The sequence below is a fragment of the Amblyomma americanum genome, chromosome 1 (assembly GCF_052857255.1).
Source record: "Amblyomma americanum isolate KBUSLIRL-KWMA chromosome 1, ASM5285725v1, whole genome shotgun sequence".
In the NCBI taxonomy this organism is placed as follows: Eukaryota; Metazoa; Arthropoda; class Arachnida; order Ixodida; family Ixodidae; genus Amblyomma; species Amblyomma americanum.
This window is the reverse complement of record NC_135497.1, coordinates 471,041,389-471,052,508: the sequence shown is the minus strand read 5'-3', so window position 1 is coordinate 471,052,508 and position 11,120 is coordinate 471,041,389. Positions and strand designations below refer to the sequence as shown.

Here is an 11,120-nt window from a genome sequence, read left to right as displayed (position 1 = left end):
TCGAACCCGACCGCGGCGGCTGCGTTTTTATGGAGGAAAAACGCTAAGGCGCCCGTGTGATGTGCGATGTCGGTGCACGTTAAAGATCCCCAGGTGGTCGAAATTATTCCGGAGCCCTCCACTACGGCACCTCTTCTTCCTTTTTTCTTTCACTCCATCCTTTATCCCTTCCCTTACGGCGCGGTTCAGGTGTCCAACGAGATTTGAGACAGATACTGCGCCATTTCCTTTCCTCAAAACCAATTATTATTATTATTATTTAAAGGAAAAGAAATGGCGCAGTAAATTCCTCACGTGTCTTGGTGGACACCCGAACCGCGCCGTAAGAGAAGGGATAAAGGAGGGAGTGAAAGAAAAAGGGAAGAAAAAAAATTGCGGTGGTTCATCTATGCTGAACCTGGTTAGAGAGCGAAAGCTGTGGTGTATCCGGCAAGTAGACGCGGCTTGGCCTCTATGAGTGTGTTCCGCACACTGGACAACGCGCCCACCCTGCCAGGTGGAGGTTAAATTAATGGTTTATCGTGAAGTGAGAGGTTGGTCTCCCAATAATAATAATAATAATAATAATAATAATAATAATAATAATAATAATAATAATAATAATAATAATAATAATAATAATAATATTAATAATTGGTTTTTTGGGGGAAAGGAAATGGCGCGGTATCTGTCTCATATATCGCTGGACACCTGAACCGCGCCGTAAGAGAATTAATAAAGGAGGGAGTGAAAGAATAAAGGAAGAGACATGTGCCGTAGTGGAGGGCTCCGGAATAATTTCAACCACCTGGGGATCTTTAACGTGCACTGACATCGCACAACACACGGGCGCCTTAGCGTTTTTCCTCCATAAAAACGCAGCCACCGCGGTCGGGTTTCAACCCAGGAACTCCGGATCAGTAGTGGAGCGCCCTAACCACTGAGCCTCCGCGGCGGGTGTAAGGTTGGTCTCCCAATGAACGCTGATCCGGATTTTTGCTGCAGTGTTGTGTCTGCCACAACAGTGAAAATTGGTTCGTTGTTGGGGGTAGGAAATGGCGCAGTATGTGTCTCACATCTCGGCTTACACCTGAACCGCGCCTTAAGAGAAGGGATAAAGGAGGGAGTGAAAGAAAGGAAGAGGTATCGGTGTGGAGGACTCCAACAATAATTTCGACCACCTGCGCATCTTTAACGTGCACTGACATCGCATCGTACACGGGCGCCTTTTGCATTTCGCCTCCATCGAAACGCTGCCGCCGCGGTGAGGTTCCAACCCGGTACACCGGATCAGTAGCCGCGCGCCCTAACCTCCAAGCCACCGCGGCAACGTTCTTAGCGCTAATGCATGCAGCCGACATTTCTCTCTCCCCACCGCCATGTAGCTCAAAGCGCGATTGAAGCGTCTACTACCACAGGGAGACAGTTACGCATGCGCCTTCCTTTCCTCAATATCATCGAAGTCTAGAGTGTTGTCAACACTAACGCCAATGAACAAAGAACATCGACGGTCATAGCTTGTGCCGCGTGTCTGCTACAACGTTGTGAATGCCAACGCATGCAGCGTGTGACGACCGCCACGTAGCTTAAAGCGCGACTGAGGTGTCAACCTTACAAGGGGGCCAGTTATTGGTGTTTCCTTTGCTTTACAAGAATATTGCAGATTTATTTGGTGGAGACCCGAACCGCGCCATAGCAGGTTTGGCCTCTGGCTCACTTGAAGGCCAAAACCACAAGCAATAGGAAATCATTACGAGCTAGCGTAGTGAAGCTTTCTCTTGAAAAAAAAACCGATGATTTGTACATAATGACCATTTTATTTACGAGCTACAAATACGAGAGCAAGGGGGTCATAAAAGTGAGGCATTGCGAATATATATCAAATGGAGTACTTTATTTAGAAGTAGTCTAGATGAGCATTTACACTTTTGTCCCACAGACTAACGAGTCACGTGATTCCCATCTCATAAAATTCCTTTGGTTGCTGGTTAAAAAAGTCTGCGAGTGCCTATTTCACGTCATCAGCCGGCAGGAATCTGGTTCCGTTGAGCTGTTTTTCAAGCGCCTGAAAATGTCGAAGTCGCTGGGCGACAGGTCTGGGTCGTACGGCGGATGCTGCAGAGTTTCTCACTTGTTTTTTTTTCAGTATTGCGGTAACCACCTAAGCGACGTGGGGACGGGCATTGTCGTGGAGCAAGATGACACTATTCGACAATTTTTCGCATAGTTTCTCTAGATTGCGACATGCAGCCGACCCAGCTTTTTACACTATCGGAAAAGATTGGTAGTCTCTCCAGGTTTACAAAATTCGAGCAGTAATGGTCCCTGGCTATCGAAATACAAAAATTGAAGAGAACCTCCACGGCGGAAACGACGGCTCATCAGCTCATCAACCTTTGCAATTGTGTCGGGGGTAATTGCATGGTCTTGAATTGTGTTTACAACCTTCGCGTTCTTTTTTGAACCGTTTACCCCAACGCTTCACCGTGGCCAATGAAATACAAAGTTCACCGTACACGGCAGCCTCACGGCGACTAATCACTTGTTGGAAAACCCCTTCAGCTCTCAAAAACGTCACGACACCAATATGCTCAACTTTTGGACCGTTCCTTATGCCGCACAACCGTGTTCCACCCTGTGTATCTGAGCATTAAAGAACAGTGATCCTCAGACCTGATTTTCAATTTCGTAACTGAGAGATGCTTGTGTGCTACCCGCATACCCTGCATGTAATAGACCGCACCATTATTGCGCGAGTTTGGTTGGCTAACTTTCACCTCACTGGTCCTCATATTTGTCAAAAAACAAAAAAAGACAGATTTCAACAAAAAGTGCCGAGATATCTGCTCTAGCGGTTCGACTTTTTGCTTCCACTTGTGTGGACCTGTCCTGCAGTCTCCTGTGTTTGCTTTCCCGCGAGGCACCATGCAGCAGCAGCCTCGCCTTCAGGAGGAACACATTCCCTTGTCAGTTACGTCAGCTATCAAGAGAGGCGCCAGCGTCGCAGCGCGAGAAACTGCTTGCAGCCCACGCGTGCAGCGGGCATGAAGCTTTTGGGGTGGGATCGTCGGCGCGAGCGGACGTGTCGCTCGTGGCTCCGATCTTAGCCAGCGGGGCAAGGAACCAGCAGGAATACTGGCTGCCGTATCTCGTCCCATCCGGCCTCGGAGTATATCCCTTGCCCTAGCGCGGGCGAACATTCGCTCGTTACTTCGCTGGTGAGTCGGACGACCTCGATTCATCACCGTATTTTGTTGCTAGCTGTCGTTATTGTTGCTGTAGCAATAAATGCCTGTTTGTATCAGCCAATGTGTCGTTTATTTGTTCCGTCAGAGCAAGGCCTGCCGTGGTCGGCGTGCGCTTGGTAGCGTACGCGATCACGGGGTGGGGTCTGGTGGTTTCGAACTTCGTGTGTCAGCCGCGGTTAAATGGGGGGGGGGACGTATTGACCTCCATAACTCAACCCCACATCTGGCGCCCAACGTGGGGCCTGCTTGGAACATTCGATGACTGTCCGGTGCGAGGAACGCTCTTTGTCCGGACTTGACACCAGCTAAGCCTAGAGTGAATTTTGATCGCTAGGCCCTGCGGCATGCTTTCTTGAGTGCGAGGTGTATTGTGCTGAAACATGTTTGAACTTTTCGACATGCTCAGCACATTTTTGATCAAGTTTTCCATGGAATTACTTCACGAGAACCACTTGGTTCGCATCGACGAAGCGCGAGGCCTAGCGCCCGCGAAGTTGTCGAGCCTGAAGCGAGTGAGTACGGAAGCCGCGTGGGTGGTCCGAGTTTCTGTATATATTTTCTCTACTGCCTTTCTGAAACTGGGAGTCGCGGCTCCGGGACTGGGTGGCCTGGGGCCACGGGTGCGGCTACGAGCACGCTGATATTGCAGCTCGGCACCGGGCGCTCCGACACTGTCCGATACGGTGGGCACCGCACGCTCAGAAGCTGCTTCAGTCAGTGAGTGGGGTAGGACCACCCCACAAAGCTGACGTCTCCTCGCGGCTGCGCGCACGTAAACCTGGTCGGGTCGTTGTCGTCACGGTCGTTGTCGGTAGTAGTCAGGCCTAATGCTTTTCGGAGCTCCATGCACCACGTCAACAGAGGCACGACCACCGAACCGTACTGCTGAGGGGGGCGCGCTTTGCTGCCCGCCCGTTTTTGTTGTAACCTCGCACGAACTGAGCAGCCTCGTTCAACTCAAGAAAAGGATTTGTTCACTGCAACTTTGCGTTTGCACAGCCGCAGACACGTATTGCTAGCGAGTTAGGCATTGCGCCACGAGACCCTTGCGGATGCCGTTTCCCCTCCCGTGACCTACGCCAAAGGCACGCCGAGAGCGTTTCGGCAATTATGCACATCCGGTGGAGCCACCCAGGATTGCTGTCCGGTGCACATCGCCTCGCTACCACCTGCTGCGACGGAGCGGCCTGTATCCTGTTCGCCGCATCCATCCGGGGCAGCTGTAGCGAGACCAGTCAGCAGTCACCTCCGGCTGCTGCTGCCCTGGTGACTACTGCAGAATCCTGGCCTGCAGTCTTCCCACCGGCCTTCTATTCGCGGGCCTGCAGACACGGTAGTCCGCGGGCCATGCGAGTCGTCCCAGCGGAGACCTTCACGCCGCCTTCGGAACACCGCCGAAGACTGCGTGGACGCTGTCAGCGTGACGTCCACTGCAAGACGTGCTTCAAGGACATGAAGACCAGGAGACTCCTCCATAGCATGTACTTTCAGGAGCGTGGGTCTATATAAGGTTGGCGGATGTGGGGACCTGCCCTGATGTCCCCTGTGTTCTTTCCCGCGAGGCACCGTGCAGCAGCAGCCTCACCTCTTGGAGGAACACATTCACTTGTTAGTTACCTTAACCTTACGAGAGAGGGCGCCAGTGTCGCATTGTCCCCCGCTCGCACGGGAGAGAGGGCAGAAGGCTCTTTGGCTGGGATCGTCGGCGCGAGCGGACGTGTCGCTCGCGGCTCCGCTCTTCGCCAGCGGGGCGAGGAAGCGACTGGGAGACGCTCTCGTATCTCATCCCGCCGGCCTACGAAGTATCCCTTGCGTGGGTGAACATTCGCTCGGAACCTTGCTGGTGAGTCGGACGACCTCGTTTCATTAGCATATCTAGTTACTAGCTCGCTTTGATGTTGCTTTAGCAATAAATGCCTGTTTGTGTCAGTCAATGTGTCGTTCTTTTGTTCCCTCAGAGAACGGCCCACCGTGGTTGGCGTGCGCTCGGTAGCGTACGCGATCACGAGGTGGGGCGCGGGCTGCATTGAACCGTGTCAGCCGCGATTAAGCGGGGAGAAACTATTTTTCCCCCTAGCTAAACCCCGCACACTGCCTGGCACATTGTGCGCTTACAGTAACTCTTAACTTTTTTTCTAGCATTTTAGGAAGAAATAATTCAATTGAGACGTAGTTGCCATAATGAGCAAAGTGCATCCGACAGTCGCAATGGCAGTTTGGTAACGACTGTAAAGGCAACGACTTCCACGGATCCTGCTCAATCCCTACCGGATGGCTTAGAGACACCTCTATCCACCCTTCCCGGGCTCTAAAATTTGAGAAAAACTCTACGCCCACCAAGTATAAAGCCCCTCATTGTTCTTGAGGTCTTGCTTTTCGTGACTGTCGATTTCTGCGGTCATATCATGCACGTGCTGTGGTCTTGCGATTATGAAGCGCTAGCAGTGATGTTGCAGAACGAATAAATTTTTTAATGCATCTGTAAATAAATTATGCAGTATGTACAACGAATTCGATGAAAGAGACAGGCAGTGAAAGAAAACTGCAACGAGGTATCAAGCATCCTATTCCCTCATTATCCTTCGCGCATTCATTGAAAACGCGCCTCGCGTATTTATTCACTTGAAATTTTGCTAATAACAAATTAAGACAGCAAAAGAATCGAGCCGAAGAGAAAAAGACGGGGCCAAATAAAAGTAAACATAACCTCAAAGTTCTTCATATCGGCTTTCTTAAAAAGGTAAGACTTTACGTGCTTTGTTTGGCATGCATGGTTGGAGGAAGTGAACGCATCAACGATTTCAAGGGAAAGGTAGTTGTTACTATGTTGTGCAATACGCCTTAATGTACTGTATTCTTTACACTGCTTTTAGGTTGGTTTTAGTTCCGCATTCTATGTATGCCTGTGGATTGCAACACAGCGGCTCTATGTTTCTAGTGTGTGTACTGAAGATTAACTTAATTAGTTTGCAGGATTTAAGAGCGCACACAGGACGAGGACACTAGAAGAGAAACCGCGAGACACGAGCGCCGTCACTGCCTTCACCTTCGATTTCGTCCTAAAAAGCAATGGCGCACGCATTTTCACGGTGGCATCAGTGTATGATGAACAATCAATCGCAGCGTTGTCCTCTCAAGAGGGCGATTCGTTTTAACGGACTGCTTATAATTTGCGTTATGATGAATATAAAGAGTTCGTAGCAGCTTTATCAGCATATCATAATATGCACACTTGGTCTTTCTACGCCACTCCTGAAGCACCACTTGTAAGACATAGCCTTGGGGCAAACATCGACGATTCCTTGAGACTGGGATCAGTGTAGCCACAAATCCGCTTTGACCTTTCCTTTGGTTTTTGATATATAGGGGCGAGGTGGCTGGGGTTGGGCCCAGCCTCTACGCTTGTTGACGAATTACGTGTTGCAGGACTGTCTGTCAGTTGTTGCCAGGAAGAAAGAAAAAGAAATCGCACAGGCCTGCTCACTGGCTCAAGCCGAGCCACAATTGCTACCACGTGCAGATAGTAGGAGAGTTGAAAGATGGGACAGAAAGACAGGAGAGTACAGACGCGCTAAAGACAAGGCCGATCCCGGAGGTAGTGCAATACCGGGCCAACCGATGGCGGGAGTGAAGCATCCTTCAAACTCTCCACCACATTTCCAAAAATAAGTCCATTGGACCCGTAACAGACACTTACAGGGTCCTTGTTGCAGGACCGCATGTAGCCTCTTTATATACCCGCCGGAAAGAAACGTGACGATGGGCCACACGAAGCATAAGCGACCACGCCCCTGCGCGCTCTGCTCCTTTTTTCTTCTTGATCACGGGGAGGGGGGACGAATTTCTTTCGGCATTGAAAATTGGGTTTGGGGAAGAGAAATGGTGCAGTGTCTCTATCACATATTGGCGGAAACATGAACCGCGCCGTAAGGGAAGGGATAAACGAGGGAGTGAAAAAAGAAAGGAAGAAAGAGATGCTGTAGTCGAGGCCTTCAGAAAATTTCGGCCACCTCGGGATCTGTCCCTGCGCTGACATCGCACAGCACACAGATGCCTTTGCGTTTCGCCCCCATCGAAACGCTGCCGCCGCGGTCTGGCTCGAACCCGGGCACTCCGGATCAGTAGCCGAGCGCCCTAACATCTTTCGGCATTACTGTCATTTTCAGTACGGATTTAGGCTCAACTTCTTGCGGCCCGAGAAATTTAAAAGCAGCAGGAATAAAAGCGCGCAAACCGGTATCCAACTCCCTGGGCAGTTTGTCAGTGCCCTTCTCGAGCTACATTTAAGCTGGAACCGCATGGCGCGTTTTCCGCGAGCGAAAAACGCGACGCGCGTCGAACGCCTGTGTTACCGCCGACGCGCGTGCACCCGCTCGACAAAAAGGGAGCGGCGCTTTCGCGTCGCGTTTCCCGGGTTGCTAGACAACATAACTCACAGCGACATGAATTGTCTCTGTTATTTCATGTATAATATGCCCTTATACTTACAGAACACTACACCAAAATAATCTTAGTGTAATTAGACAGCAGCATTTTTTTCTTAAGTGTATTTATCAAGCTTAATTTCAAGCAGGAAGGTTGTGTGCGAAACTGTGACTATGTACCTTCCGCATGCTGAGAGGCCGCTGCTTGTTTACAACTTGACATAGAAAATTGAGTGTCGCCGCTTTCTACCGAGCAGAAGAGGCGATTGCTACTATTAAGGGGGATGCTGACTCTGAAGCAAGAACAAATGCGGATCATGAGGTCTATTTGGGTGCGGCCTGCATGGTTGAGAAGAAAGCAAGAGAGCGAGTACCATACACTGGTAATATTACTTCAAATTGTCTTTCCAGCATTAGCGATGAGAAATGAAGCCCTGAAGCTAATGTGTTTGTTATATGCAGTTTCAGGTTATGAGGGAACAGGATCCGGAGCTGTTCTTCAAATATTATCGAATGACCCCCGAACTCTTTGATCTAATTCATGGCCGTGTGCGGGAAAGGCTCACAAAGATGCACGTCGTTCAGGAGCTTATCTCATCTGGCGAGCGTCTGGCTATGACATTAAGGTAACTTAGTGGCATGAATCAATGTATGACCCACTGTTGTGTTCACTTTGTATGTGTGTTTGGTTATTTGGCACCGACACATTACTTATAGGCAAGTTGACCAGCCAAATGCAGATGTAATATGCAGATATATTTCAGATATGCGCAACACATTGGTGTGATATCGATTTATGGTATTTTGTTGCTAAAAATGTAATAACACCGTTCTGCAGATGCTGAACGTGATTAAAAGCACGGCTTAAGAATTGCATTAAAAATAATGCTTAAATGACCTATAAAGCCTGTGCTGCATGGATTTGGATGTCATTTTTGTTCTGAAAAGACACCTGTGGAGAATGGACGTTTTTTATACTTTCTACAATGCTTGGCAATGCGTCAGGTATCTATGTTCAGGTAATACCATTGTTGACATCGCCAAGGACTTCCGTGTCGGGCTGGAGACTGCACGAGAAGCGATCGACTTGACTCTCCAAGTGCTGTGGGCTGATTTCGCTCCTCAGTATATGAAGGTACGTCATTTAGAATGAATACATGATGTTGTGCATTAACAGTACACCTCTTGTTAGACCCAGGCTATTTTTCTAAGGTTCTGTGATGTTATCTAGACTTACTTAAATCCTGTGGTGGCTTTTTCCTAAGGCACAACTTTTGTAAAAACTGTGTTTTAACTATTTAATGTAATAGGCATCACTTCTGTGGCTTGTACCCTTGCAGCCTCCAATTGAGCAAATGTGGCGGAGCATTGCTGATGGCTTCTGGAAGAGGTGGCAGTTTCCGAACTGCCTCGGATCTGTGGATGGCAAGCACGTTGAGATTGTGGCACCAGCAAATTCTGCAGCCTATACTACAATTATAAGGTAAATGACACAAAAGTAATGAATATTTTAACGTTTTGATTGAGATGCAAAGATTGGGGTGTTGAACCTTGTACATATAGGTACATGATTGCACGCACTCAAACACTAACAGATTCACTTACTTGAACATAAACTGTTTTCAGCCTTTGAATTTTCTGTGTTTCAATGCTGCCTCCTACCCAATTTCTTTTTTGCTTTTTCCTGTGGCCATGTCTATCGCTCAAAAGTGCCTTTTTGTGCTTATTTGTTACAGAGCACATTTTCAATCGTGCTTATGGCTGTAGTAGACAGCGGATATCTGTTTCGTCTCGTCGACGTTGGGGCTTCTGGCCGCATAAGTGATGGAGGCGTCTTCACACGCTCTCCAATTGGCCGAAAGCTGCATGCTGGTTTGCTGCAGCTGCCTTCACATTAACAGTTGCCTGGCTCCCACAAAACACTTCCGTTTGCCTTTATAGGCGATGAGGCTTTTCAGCTGCGAGAAGACTTTATGAGACCATACCCTGGATCTAGGGGAGACCCAGCTGAGCGAATATTCAATTACCGTCTGAGCCGTGCACGGTGTGTGTATTTTTACATATCCTCTTGAAAGGAAAAGTACATCATTTTCAACTAGTGTTTATTTTGACACCGTAATTATGCTCTCATGCAAAGCAAGTTCCATGCTATGAGTGTAACGAAATGAAAACTTTGGTAAATTAGATAAATGGGCTAGTTGTGGATTCATCCGCACTAAATAAAAGGGGAGCAGTGGGCAAAAACTTCTACAGGAGAATAGGTCACACAGATGGAATGTTCATCTTGTCTGCTCTCTTTTTGTGTGTTGTTCTCCCGCCTTTCCCCTTTTGCTCAGTATGAGAACACCGAATAGCTATGCGGTAGCTTGAAAAAGTAAGTATTACTGCAAAAGAGGAGACAGAAAAAAGTTGTGGTTTCAACATTAAACTATACCCCTAACCTTCTCGGTACAACGAATTACGTGCTAATTTTCAGTGTTTCTAATAGACGGTTCAAGACACTGTTTTCTGCTTTTTTATTGCTGCCACAAACTGATACTCTAATTCTGAGCTTGTTATTTTTCCCGCTGTGCAAATTTAAATTTATTTACTTAGCATAGCTAAAAATTATTTCCATATGAAAACCAGATTTTGTCGTTTGTACGAATCGCCTTGCTGTGAATGCATTTTCCGTTTGTTTATTTTTGCAGATGTGTAGATAATGCCTTTGGCATTCTGCGGGCACGGTTCAGAATATTTCGTGGCCCCAACAACTTGAGTCCTGAAAATGCCAAACAGGCTGTCAAGGCAGCATGCATGTTGCACAATTTTTTTGTGTTGGAGTCCAATGGACGCTCTTCATATAGCCCCGTTGGATTTGCCGACCATGAAGATGTATATGGCAATATGATTGACGGTGCGTGGAGAGCAACAACTGACACAGATTCGGCAACATTTGGCCTGCAGCCAAGGCATCCACAAAATTGTGCTCACTTGGCATTGCAGGTGCGCAAGCAGTATTTAGCGTACTTTGCGAATGAAGGAAAAGTGCACTGGCAGTGGAAATTACTAGAAATTGATGAGCCCAATTGTGAAGAAGTGCACGAATAGTGCCTCAATATTGTGGAACTATTTTTCTGGCAATAAGATCTCAGGCTTCAGGAGAAAACTTGCAATGTAATAAATGTTTAACTCTTTTCTTTTATCACAGCTTGCGGAAATTCGTTTTCCAAAATACACCAACAACTCCCCGTTCTTCACTGACAGCTTTATTCGTTGTCCACATAACGAGCTGCAACTTGCAGAAGTTCCATCTCGAACTGTCCTCGCAGACGCTGTGGGCATCGTCTGTGTCTCCCATAAAAAGCCCGAACAGTTCTGATGCGTCGGCTCGTTTGGAGGCCAATTCTCCTAGGATCCCTATTTCTTTCTCAAAAGCCTTATCATGGCCCCCTTCCTTTTTTGTGGACCAGATGATGTGCTGCTGGCT

At 48.1% G+C, this 11,120-nt stretch overlaps 1 pseudogene; it reads left to right on the top strand.

Moving 5' to 3' along the window:
• Positions 1–9,408: 9,408 nt before the first annotated feature.
• Positions 9,409–10,741, top strand: LOC144126258 (uncharacterized; annotated as a pseudogene).
• Positions 10,742–11,120: the final 379 nt, after the last annotated feature.